Raw genomic sequence first — 12,999 nt, 5'->3', positions numbered from 1 at the left:
TCTAATAACAAAGAAACCAAATAGAATGTATGTGTGTATATGTATATGTGTGTATATTCATATTTATAAATTATTAATGATTCATGGGAAGTTGCAAAGAGTTATAGTAACAAGGAGTTCTGTGTACACATCACAGTTTCCTCCAGTGTTTACATCCTAACATGATTTTAGTACAATATCAAAGTCAGGACTTGACATTGGTATATGATGCATGTATAATTTAGGTCATTTTATCATTATATAGTTTTGCATAATCTCCAATACAATCAAGATGCAGAAATATCCCACCACCTCAAATAACTCTTCTGTACTATGCTTTTATTATTTCCACCTTCCTCCTACCATGTGCAATCTCTATCAACTACTAATCCATTTTCCATTTTGTTTTATAATTTCAGGAATTATATATAAATGGATTAAAAATGTGACCTTTTGATTTTTGACTCTTTTCACTCAGCAAAATGCCCTCAACATTCATCTAACTTGTTGAATATATCAATATTTAAGCCTTTTTTATGGCTCAAAGTATTCTATGTTATGGCTGTACCAGAATTTGTTTAACCATTTGCCTGTTAACATCTGGGCTGTTTCTAGTTTCTGGCTATTACAAGTCAAGCTGTTGTACTCTGTAAATATTTTATAATTTTAGTTGTCATTTTTATCTCAGTAAAGCTGAAAAAATAAAAACTTAAAGCTCCCATGAACAATCACATGCAGGTTTTTGTATGAATATGTTTTCATTTCTTTGGGATAAATGCCCAGGAGTACAACTTCTGGGTCAGGTGGAACGTGCATATTTAGTTAAGGACACTGCCAAGGTACTTTCTACAGTGGATCTATCATTTTACATTCTCACTAGCAACATATGGGAGATTGAGTTTCCTCATGTCCTCCTCAGCTTTTGGTACTGTTGCTTTTTTTTTTTTTTTTCATTTTAGCTATCCTAACAAGGGAATAGTAATACTGCAACATGGTGTTAATTTGCATTTCCCTAATAGCTAGAGATGTTTAACCTTTTTTTTCCCCCTATTCATTTATCATACATACATCATCTCTGGTCAAAAGTTTCTTCCTTTCTTTTGCCCATTTTCTAAATGGAATATTTGCTTCTTTTTATGTTAAGTTTTGAATGTTCTTTATATAGTCTAAATATGACTCCTTTATCAGATATCTGGTTTGAAAATATTTTCTCTTGGCCTATAGCTAGTCTTTTTATTGACTTAATAGAGTTTTCACAGTATGTTTTTGATTTTGATGAGATCCTATTAGCCTATTTTTTATTTTATGGATTTTTTTTTCCTGTCATATCTAAGAACTCTCCATCAAGCACAAGGTTCCAAAGATTTTTCCCTATGTTTTATTCTGAAAGTTTTATAGTTTTACTTTTAAATCTATGATCCCTTTTGAGTTGAGTTCTTTGAAAGTTTTGATGTTTAAGTCAAGGTCTTATCTATCTTTATCTATCGCATGCCTATGGATATCTGATTGCTCCAGCACCATTTGTTGATTGAGTTGTTTTTACACCTTTGTCAGAAGTCAGTTGGATATCTTTGTAAGGAGTCAGGTTCATTTTGGGGCTGTCTTTGATCTTTTTGTCTATGTTTCCACCAATACCACAGATTCTATATCATTGTTAAGTCTTCAAATCTAGTAGCCTGATTCCTCACACTTTATTCTTCTTTTTCAAAGTTGTTTTAACTACTCCAATTCCTTGCTTTTTCATAACAATTTTTAAAATAAACTTGCTTATATCTGCAAAAAAATCTTGCTTGGATATTGTTAAAATTTTGAAAATTGTCAACTTTGTTGCATTGAGTCTTCTTATCTGTAAACATGATGTAGCATGTGTTCTATTAGTGCTTGAAAAGATATAAATGCTTCTGTGGTTGGGTAGTGTGTTTTATGAATCAGTTTCATCTGGTTGGGTGATAATGTTCAGGGTCCTTATAAAATGTTTCAGTTTTTTTGATGCCATTGGTATATACATTGTTGAGAGAGGATTTTTGCAGTCTCCAGCTTTACTTATGATTTGTCTATTTCCTCATTCAGTTTTATCATGCTTTTCTTCAAATATTTTGCAGCTGTTCTTTGCTGCATGAACATTTAAGATTGTTATGTCTCCTTGGTGGATCGATCTTTTATCATTATGTAATTTACTACTCTGTCCCTGATAATTTCCTTTTCTCTCTACCAAAGGTCATTCCTTTTTATTGCTAATTAGTAGTCCACTGTATGTATTTTTTTAACCAGACCCACACTGAAAGAAATCTGAGTTCTTTCTAGTATTTTGTTATTACAAATAAGGCTGCAAATAAGGCTGTAATGAATATTTATGTACCTTCTCGTGTGTGTTTGTGTGTGTGTGTGTGTGTGTGAGTGTGCGTGAACAGTTTTCATTGGGGGAGGATAAATCCCAAAGGTACAACTGGTGGGTCACATGATAATTATGTGTTCATTTATAAGATTCTTTAAATGGTTGGTATCATTATTATTTATGCTGACTTCTTGCAATAATAACATTTATCTGTCCTACTCCCATTTTGCCGCTGAGGCAAACTGTCACAAATTTAGTGGCTTAAGACAACAAAAATTTGTTATCTTACACTTCTGGAAATCAGAAAACTGAAATGGCTCCCATGAGGCTAAAAACATGGTGTCAGCAAAGCAGCATTCTTTCCTCAGGTTCTAGGGGAGAATCTATTTTCTTCCTTTTATATCTTCTAGAGACTTCCTGAATTCTTTGTGCCATAGTCCTCTTCCATTTTCAAAGCTATTATATCATTATGTATCACATAATCCCTGCGATTGTTGTCCTAGTTCCTTCCTTGACTGATGCTTCTGTCTCCCTTTTTCTATTATAAGAACACCTGTCATTACATTGGGCCCACTTGGATATTTCACAATAATCTCCCCATAAGTTAATGTCTTTAACTTAGTGATACTTGCAAAATTCTCCTTTCCATGTAAGGTGACATATTCACAAGTTTTAGGGATTTGGATGAGGATGTCTTGGGGAGAGGGCATTATTCTGCCTACCATATATATATATGGTGTGTGTGTATGTGTGCGTGTGTGTGTGTGTGTGTATATATATATATATATATATTTCAATTGTGAACACAAGATAATCACCTAATAGACATAGTATGTGTATATGTGTGTACATATGTGTATATATACATATACACACACATATATACATATATACATATAAATACATACATATATACACATACATATATATATATACACACACATACATACATACATATATATACACACACACATATATATGCCTATTAGGTAATTATCTTGTATTCACAATTGAAATTCAAATTCCAAAAAAATTTAATTGTAAGAAATTAGACATAACTAATTGAATTAGCTATTGGAGTTTTAGTAAATGCATATAATAGAGTAAAGCATAATACAATTTCTTAAAAGGGACAGAAATCTTTTTTTTTTTGTCTTTTTGCTATTTTTTGGGGCCACTCCTGTGGCATATGGAGGTTCCCAGGCTAGGGGTCTAATCGGAGCTGTAGCCACTGGCCTATGCCAGAGCCACAGCAACGCGGGATCCGAGCCGCGTCTGCAACCTACACCACAGCTCATGGCAACGCCGGATCGTTAACCCACTGAGCAGGGGCAGGGATCGAACCCGCAACCTCATGGTTTCCTAGTCGGATTTGTTAACCGCTGTGCCACGACGGGAACTCCGGGACAGAAATCTTAAAGGGAAAAGTTTATCCAGAGCAACATAAAATACTCCCTAATTCTCTAACTCAAAGTCAACAGGCATAATGTTTAATAATATTGTATTCTATCTATATTTTTAATATTTTTAGTATTATGTTCACTTTAGTATGTTGAAGAAGAAATGCACACAGATTATAATACAAGAGTTTCTATGCTTGTGAAACAGGCTTTCTTGGTGTTAAATTGTTAGTCTTGTTTTTGCACATGCCATATCTACTATTGATGAACATGGATTGCATAGTCACTTAATAATATAATGAACTAAATATTACATAGAATAAAAATTTCCCCTTCATTTGCTTTAATTTATTCTAGTTGTAAATGCCATTGCCTTTAATAATCACAGAATAAATCCCATTCCAGGATCAATTACTACAGTTTAGAATTAGATGTGAGATGCTTTATAATTATATAAAATTCAGGGTACTATTTTAATCACCATAATTTTATAAAAACTCTGGAGTTCAGAAGATGATATATTTGACTATATTTGAATGCTCTGTATGAAATTATATCTGTATATCACCTTTCCTTCATATTTTACTAATTTAATAATTTCAAAGGTAAACATCCAAACAAGATGTTTAGATGTTAACTGTATTTAAAAATAATCTATTTCTAACATTAAATAATTTACTACCTTCAATAAAACCTATATTTGAAAATAATCTATTTCTAACATTAAATAATTTACTACCTTAACTGTATTTAAAAATAATCTATTTCTAACATTAAATAATTTACTACCTTCAATAAAACCTGTTTTTAAAAATTTTAGAATTTTCTAAATGATTTTCTTTTTGCTTTCCATAATAGTAAGAAAACTGTTTTCAAAACTTTTTCTCATCATTTATTATCACTGAAATATTCTTATTCTTAAAGAAATCCATAAAGGTGAAATCTCATAAAAAAGCAATTCAATTACAAAAAGGCTTGGCATATCTTTTAACTTAACAATATTATAACTTTACAAGTAATTATTCCTTTACACTATGACAGCAAGCACAGTCATCACTGGATCCAACATAGAGTTGGCCCTTTCTATACTCAGGTTCTATATCCAGAGATTCAACCAACCTCACATTTAGATTCAGGGTGTGGATTCCATGCATTCTGGATGCGTTGACTGTACTATGCCATTTTGGATTTCAGTAACTATGTTGGTCCTGGAATCAATCCCCACCAACTCCAACTGATGGATGATTGTATGTCACTGGTTGAATTGTATCTCATCAAATTCATATGTTGGAATCTTAATATTCGGTATCACAGAATGTGACTTTATTTGGAGATAGGGTCTTTCAAGTAGTAAAGTTAGAACAAGGGTATTAGGTTTGGTCACAATATAATATGACTGGTGTCCTTAAAAGGACAAATTTGGAGACAGACCTGCACACAAGGAGAACACTATGTGAAAATGAAGGAAGATACTGGGGTGATGCTTCTATAAACCAAAGAATGTAAAAGATTGCCAGTAATCAGCCAGAACATGGAACAAATTTTTCCTCACACCTTTCAGAAAAAATTACTCTTGCTGACACCTTGATCTGAGACTTCCACCCTACAGGACTGTGAGACAATACATTTCTGTTGTTTAAGCCACTCTTTTTGTAGCTAGCACACTAATTTGTTATAGTAGCCCTAACAACTAATATAACCACTTAGAATTTGAATACCACATTTCCATTGGTATACTGAACTATAATTTAAAGTCTAAAGGAGAGTTTGTTTTTTGTTTGTTTGTTTTGTCTTTGTTTAGGGCCATAAGTTCCCAGGCTAGGGGTCGAAATGGAGCTGTAGCAGCCAGCCAACCCACAGCCACAGTAACACTAGATCAAAGCCACATCTGTTACCCACACCACAGCTCATGGCAATGGCTGATTCTTAACCCACTGAGTGAGGCCAGGGATCAAACCTGCATCCTCAGGGATATTAGTCAGATTTGTTTCCGCTGAGCCACAATGGGAACTCTGAGTTTTATAATAGTTCTAAATGTGCAACATATTCCATTTGAAAATTTTACTTTTGTTGTTGTTGCAGAAAATATAATTGAATAGAAATTTAATAAAAGAGTTAATGGACTGGGTATGGTAAGCTTAGTAAACAAAAAGTAAAATTTTATCTTTCATAGAAATTTCATATAAATCCCAAAGCTAAATTGTCTTTTTAAATGCTACCATGATCATTCCACTTCTCTGAGATATATCCAGAACCAAATTTACACATCAATGATCTCTATTACCGTAATAATAGTTTCTTCTCATACAACAAACCAAAAAGTATTGCACTTAAAAATAGATGTGGAGGAGTTCCTGTAGTGGCTCAGTGGTTAACGAATCAGACTAGGAACCATGAGGCTGCAGGTTCCATCTCTGGCCTCGCTCAGTGGGTTAAGGATTCAGCGATGTCATGAGCTGTGGTGTAGGCTGCAGACATGGCTCAGATCCTATGTTGCTGTGGCTGTAGCATAGGTCGGCAGCTACAGCTCTTATTAGACCCCTAGCCTGGGAACCTTCAAATGCCGCGGGTGTGGCTGTAGAAAAGACCAAAAAAAAAAAAAGATGTGAAACAATTGGTAATCTTATACCTTGCTACAAGATATGTAACATTTTAGTCACATTGGAAAACTTTTTGCAGGTTCTTATGAAGTTACACATATTCTTACTATATAATCTATCCATTCCACACCAAGGTAATTATTTAAGATAGGAAACATATATCCAGAAAATGATTTGTTCATAAATATTTATAGCAGCTTTATTCACAACTGCTGAAACCTTGAAACAATACATATGTTTAGCAACAGATGAATGGATAAATGAAATGAGATATATCCATATGAATGAAATACTCCTCAATAATAAAAAGAATAAACTACATGCAGCCTGGATGAATAGCAAAAACTGTGAAAAAGCTAAAAAAAAATACTATGTAATGTATAATTCTATTTGCATGACATTCTGAAAAAGGGAAAACTCTAGTGACAAAAAGCAGATAATATTTGCCAAGGTCCAACTGTGAGTGCTGAGGATTGACTTCAAAGGGGCACGAGAAACTTTTTGTGTTTTAGAAGTGTTTTGTATCTTGATTCCGGTTGTTAGATGACTAAATACACTTGAAAAACTTATCTAATTATAGAATTTAAATTGGTGAAGTTTATGGTATGTAAAATAAACCTCGATAAATTTGATTTTAAAAGAAAGACAATTATAACCAAATCCTACCAGGTGAGTTAATTTTCTGTCTTTCAAAGAGTAGGTGATTTTTTTCCAAAGCTTAATGTGTCATGTAATTTGCTATCTGTTTTTAAAGTATCAAAAGCATGGGTATGCCTGTGTGAACTTCAGATTGGCACTTGTCACCTGCCTCTACATGGATTGAATCATGAGCCACTGTAGCTGCTAACCCTTAACACACCCTGAAAGGAGTTTAAGGTAGAGATCAGGAGTGAGGCACTTGGTGCTCTGAGAAAACTGGCAGAATAGGGCTGCAGATGGTTAAATATTTCCAGGAGAAGGTTTTATGAACCCAATTCTTGCATTTTCTCATATCTAGAAAAGCAAGAAAATCCTTCAGCATGACCTCTGCTCCTCGTGACATGATTAGCAATAACCTTCACAAGACTAGCAGCTAACTTCCGTAAAATGTGTGCATGGTTACATGTACCTCCCCCTTCACCAAAATCACATATATACTGACATTCCCCTCTGCCTCTTTGGAGTGGTATCTCAGGCCTATCTGAAGTGCTGCCTCCAGGGCTAACATCCTTGTTTTGCCCCAGTAAAACCTAACTCTTAACTTTTAGGTTGTGCATATTTTTCAAGTCAATACCTGGGTTTGAAATCTGACTTGTGACCATGAGAATTACATTTAAATTTTCTAAGCCTCAGTTTGATTTCTTCATTTGCATGATGGAGATTAGGGGAGACATCACAGGATCACTACTCCTAAACTCTTCTTTTGTGCCAACCACCCTCTCAAGAAGCAGGAGAAGAAAGGTCACAAAGAAGGTTTGGTTCTTGCCTTCATGGAATTTATCATCTAGAAGAGAAGGTAGGTATTAAAGACTGTACCTCACTGAAGACAGAATTACAATAGGGAAGTAAGGGTTTTATTAGAGCAATTAAAGAGGAGATTATGAATTGATCTAGGCTGCTGTGTCAAGGAAAGCCTCCCTAAGGAAGGAATATTTCAAGTGCAATTTGAAAAATGATTAAGAATTCGCCAGAGAACAAGAGGTAGAGGGTTTCTGGCATAAAGAAACCTCATGCCACAACCTTAAGGTATTTATAAAACTAGAGGAAGTACTGAAGAGTTAGATGAGCAGAGGAAAATCCCAGGGGGTGTAACAGGTTAATTTTTAGTGTGAAATGGTGTGATAACAGTACTTAAGTCAGGAAAACATGAAGGAGCCAGGATTGTCTTGCAGTCACTTAGTTTAACTAATGCTGCTATTGTCAGTGTTGCTATAGTAATTAAATTACCTGTAAACTCTATTTCAACTGAAATTTATCTTTCTCCATGACCATTTTTTGCTCACTCTTTACTTCATTCAATCTGTTTAGGATACTGGATATGTATTATGAAATTAGGAAAACAGGCTAGATTCTATAGAACGTTAATTCAGAGAATATTAAATTCTTTGGAATTTCATCACTTTATTATTTTTCCAGATATTTGGCATTTTTATCTTAAAACTGTAGCAACAAATCCAGCATTTAGTTTATAAAATGACAAAATTCCATATTTATCTAAGTTACTCTTGACTCTTCCCATATATGACATATAAACACTCCCACACTTTGGTTGCAACTTTTGGTTTTTCAGGTTGATCTTTTGGTTAAGAAGAAAGTAGAATAAACTTAATGGGTTACGTACACTTTTGTTACTATTTGCATTAATGTCAATTCTGTAAACTGCTTAACTATCACCAGGATCTATGCTCCTGTCAAAATAAACATCCGTCAACTGACTTGGTGAGTTTTTTCCTAAAGCTTAGATTCTATGACCTTCTACTTCTGGATTATATGTATTCTCTTTGAAGGTAGAAGCAATTTAATCTTATGCCTTGGTACAAGAAAACTTGGAAAAACTTTTTTTTTCAGCATAAAGATTAATGAGAAGGCCAATCACATAAATAAAAAGAAATGAAGCAACTAAGAATCTTGTTTTACCTGAAATGAAATTATATTCAACAAAAAATTATTTTGAGATGTACTTGGGAAATTATTTTTTCCTTTCTGTTACTATTATAAAACTGTTCCTTAAAATGTGTTCTTATGAGTCATGTGTTTGGATTTATCTATACAGAAAAAAATAGGATATAATTAAAAGCACTAATAATAGCATTATACAATTTTTTTGTTGTTGACAACTGGACATATATTAGCCTTAAATTTGCTAATCTGGCTGGGAGCTGTGCTATCATTAATGTTTTCTATATCTGTGTTGCCATGAGGCTTCAAAATCTAATGTCCTTGTTTTTATATCCCTGGTTGATTTGGGGCTTCGTGGAAGTACTTCTCCTCAGGAAGAGTCTGTGTTTTGCAGGTCTTTTAGCTGTAAGCCCTGTTAGTATGGTGATAAAGTATGGAAAATTAGAAGAGTTCTATAATCTTATGATTAAATTTAAGTCTTTTAGTAGACCTCTGTCCCTGGGCTGTTACTTTCCTAAGTGCTTTTAGCTTTTGTGCCCTACTTAAATGGGACAGGAAGCCTCAGTGGGGTAGGAGAGTGATAAATGCCTTTCTCTTGTTGGGAAAATGCTCTGTCAGTCTTTCCTCCTTGAAAGAAAACTTTTGTTACAAAGAATGTTCTGGATGTATTTTAAAATCCCTTTCCCTTTAATAGTGTTATGAGGGGATTTTTCTAGCTCTTTACCATGAGAACTTTCTGTGGTTCCTGGGTATAAAATCCACAATAGAATAAGACTACAGAGTCCTTAAGACTACAGAGTCCTTAAGACTACAGAGTCCAGGAATTTCTCACTCTCACCTTAGTGCACATTCAGCCTGTAGCATCTACCTTTTAAATGTCTTACCTCCAGCAAAATTACCTTGTAAGTGTTCCTACCAGTTTATGTCTTCAGAGGCTTCTGTTTCAGGTAAGGACATCTAGGCTGTGATTCTGGATTTGCTTGTCTTTCCAGATTTGGGGGGTATAATTTGCCCTGTGGCACCAGTTCTTTGATAGATCCAAAAAAGGTTATGGGATATCAGTTTATTCAGCTCTTTTTGTTGTAAGGATGGGAGTAAAAACTTTCAAGGTCTTTACTTGGTGGTAGTAAAACTAGAAGCTCTAGAGACTGCTTTTGAAATACACTAAAGATAATGTTTCTAAGCCTGTGAGTCTATGAATAATATTTTTAGTATTATAAGTCAACAGAGAAGCAATGAGATATTCAACGTACTGCCTCATAATGAATTCTTCTGATGTCTGCTTGCATCTACATTTTTAAAAATGCAAACTACAGATAAGCAAGAAAGTAATTACAATTGTGGTTCTAAAGGAGATTAACATGCAATGTTTTTTGTCATGCTTTTCAAACAGTTTGAAACCCATTTTAGTCTGTTACTTAATTTGCATATGAAGTTGATAAAACAAAAGGCTACAATAACAGTAACAGAGGAATGATGATGTGCTTCTCATCTTTAATATAGTGTTTTATTTCAAATGTACACAAAGATTTGAAGAGCATTTTTCTGCATGCTTTGTATTCTTATATATATCCTATGTTTCTATACCCCTTGCTTTGGGAGGCAATATGTGTTGAGAATTCTCTGTGTGTCCTATTCAAAATGTGCCAGAAACTAACATTGCAATCTGGAGCAGCTGAATCAAAGGAAATATTCAAAGCTATCAATGACAACATAAGATATCTCTGTATAATCTAGAGGCTTAATATAAGATAGTGAATATTCTGACATATATAGAACAGAGCAGAGAACAGACCAATAGACAACACAGAAATAAGGAATTGGAAGAGGCTCTCACTTGGACTAGGAGAGGTTTCCCTTAGTCAAACTCAGTTAAAGATGTTTATCTCCAATTCCCTTGTTAGAAGAATTTACAGGTTGCACATTATATGCTGTGGTAATTGTATGTTACTGAATCAAGTCTGCCTGTTCACCACTCAAAAATCAGTATTCAAGAGAGGCAATGATGGAAAAAAGGAAAATTGCATTTAATCAGAACCCTGACAATCTGAGGAGATGGTGAACTCAATCCACCCCCACCCCCAACCACTGCTGTTCTGCCATGAAAGTTTTAAAGGGAAAAGGGGGAGTAATCTCAGTTAATCACTGAGATAAGTGGTCAGTCGTTGCCCACTGTGTGTGGGCTTGGGTCCAAGCCTGTCAGATTCTTGTGACTTTTCTTTAGATGCTATTGCACAGTTTGTTCATGAGATTACTGAAACTACTTCTTTAACTTATGGAAAGAACCAACAGATTAGGTAAGGTTTTGTGTCTACAAAAGACTAGAAAGGTGTGCTAGGGCCAGAGATGAGTAGAGCAGGGGGCATCTAGTTTAAGGTTAGTGACAAGACAAAAGGAGCCTCCTGCAGAGAGCTCTTTCTTGCCAAAAGCTGCTTACAAATACGTTCATATAATTGGTTTGTGTATACACATATATGTAATATTTTTTAGCTAATACTAAGGTAACAGGGTGATTCAAGCATTATCAGTTTATTCTTGTCTTTATCACTTCTGAAATGAAAAAAACCAGAAAGCGTTACAACTAAGAACTATAAAAATCAAGATAATAGTGCCCCAAATAATTAGATTAGAAAAGCAATATACTACAAAAAATATTCTCAAAACTTTGCATGCTCAAAAATAAAATGGGAACCTTGCTAGACTAACTTGCCTATATTCTCTTTTAGAACAGGGTTCAATCCCTGGCCTCACTCAGTGGGTTGAGGATATGGTTTGCTGTGAGCTGTGGTGTAGGTTGCAGATGTGTCTCGGATCTGGCACTGCTGTTGCTGTGGCATGGGCCGGCAGCTACAGCTCCGATTCGACCCTTAGCCTGGGAACTTCCATATGCTGCAGGTGTGGCCCTAAAAAAAGACAAATAAATAAATAAACACTCAAAAAACATAGAACAGTTAAGCCACAGCTCCAGAATCAGAATTTTCAATAAGCACTTTAAAGAAGTGCCATGCTATCTACTGTATATATAATTACACATTTCTATTTTGAAATAGGAATAAACATGTTTCATTATCAATTCTTACTATAATTTATATGATAATAAAATGTTGATAATATTACTAGTGCATGTTTTGTTCTCAGCACAGCATCCTTGAAGAGCTCTGTGATAACTTCTTTGTGGTGGGAACTGCTGCCACTGAATGGGGAAACCTAAATGCAATGGGGATATTTGGATCCAACGGTGCTGTAGGCCAAGTGGCTGCACTAAACTCCAAAGGCAGGTTGGGTCTGCTTATCCTAATGAATAGCAAAGTCAAAGCTCCAGTCAGAACAGACTGACTCTCAGAGACCTATGGCATTGGATACTTAATCATGGTGTTCCTAGAAGTGAAATAGAAGCAAAATTCACTGAATTCTTACTTGATATGTATATAGTAGAGGACTTCTATATCAAGTGAACGAAAGTCATTAACGAATTATAAAATAATTATGACCCTCAATCAATTCCTAGACTGCAGCCAGTTTACAGACCCATATCTTAAAGGTGTGTTATATGCAATATTTCATTTAATACTTTCATATCTGTAAGGAGTGAATATTATTTAGGTTACATCTAAGGAATTTATTACTCAGATAAATTCAGAGCCGTTTTTTTCTCTAGACAAATATTCATAAGGCAGCTGAATAAGGATTTGAACTCAGGTCTCTAGGACTTTAAAATCTCATGTTTCTACTATTCCAAACTGCAATATATTGCTCTTAGCCATTGGATCTAAATGATTCTTCCAGAAATAAGAATGTAATCCATTCAGTCAGTAAAATGTTGCAGTGGGGAATTACCTTATAAATCACTGCGCTGAACAGATTTGAAGACCTCAAGCCCAATATTTTCCTGATTACTCTATGATAAAGATAAGTTTGGCTCCAAAGACAATTTAGGAAAAAAAATCTTAAAAATCAGTTGAAATAATTATTAATCCAGTTTTTTAATAAAATACATTTGATATAAAATATAATCACTATATATTGTCCAGTCTGTTCATGACAAAATAAGGACCCATATGATTCCAGTAATTCAAGAAGAAAAAAT

Source organism: Phacochoerus africanus, chromosome 16, assembly GCF_016906955.1.
Source record: "Phacochoerus africanus isolate WHEZ1 chromosome 16, ROS_Pafr_v1, whole genome shotgun sequence".
NCBI lineage: Eukaryota > Metazoa > Chordata > Mammalia > Artiodactyla > Suidae > Phacochoerus > Phacochoerus africanus.
This window is presented reverse-complemented; position numbering follows the sequence as displayed.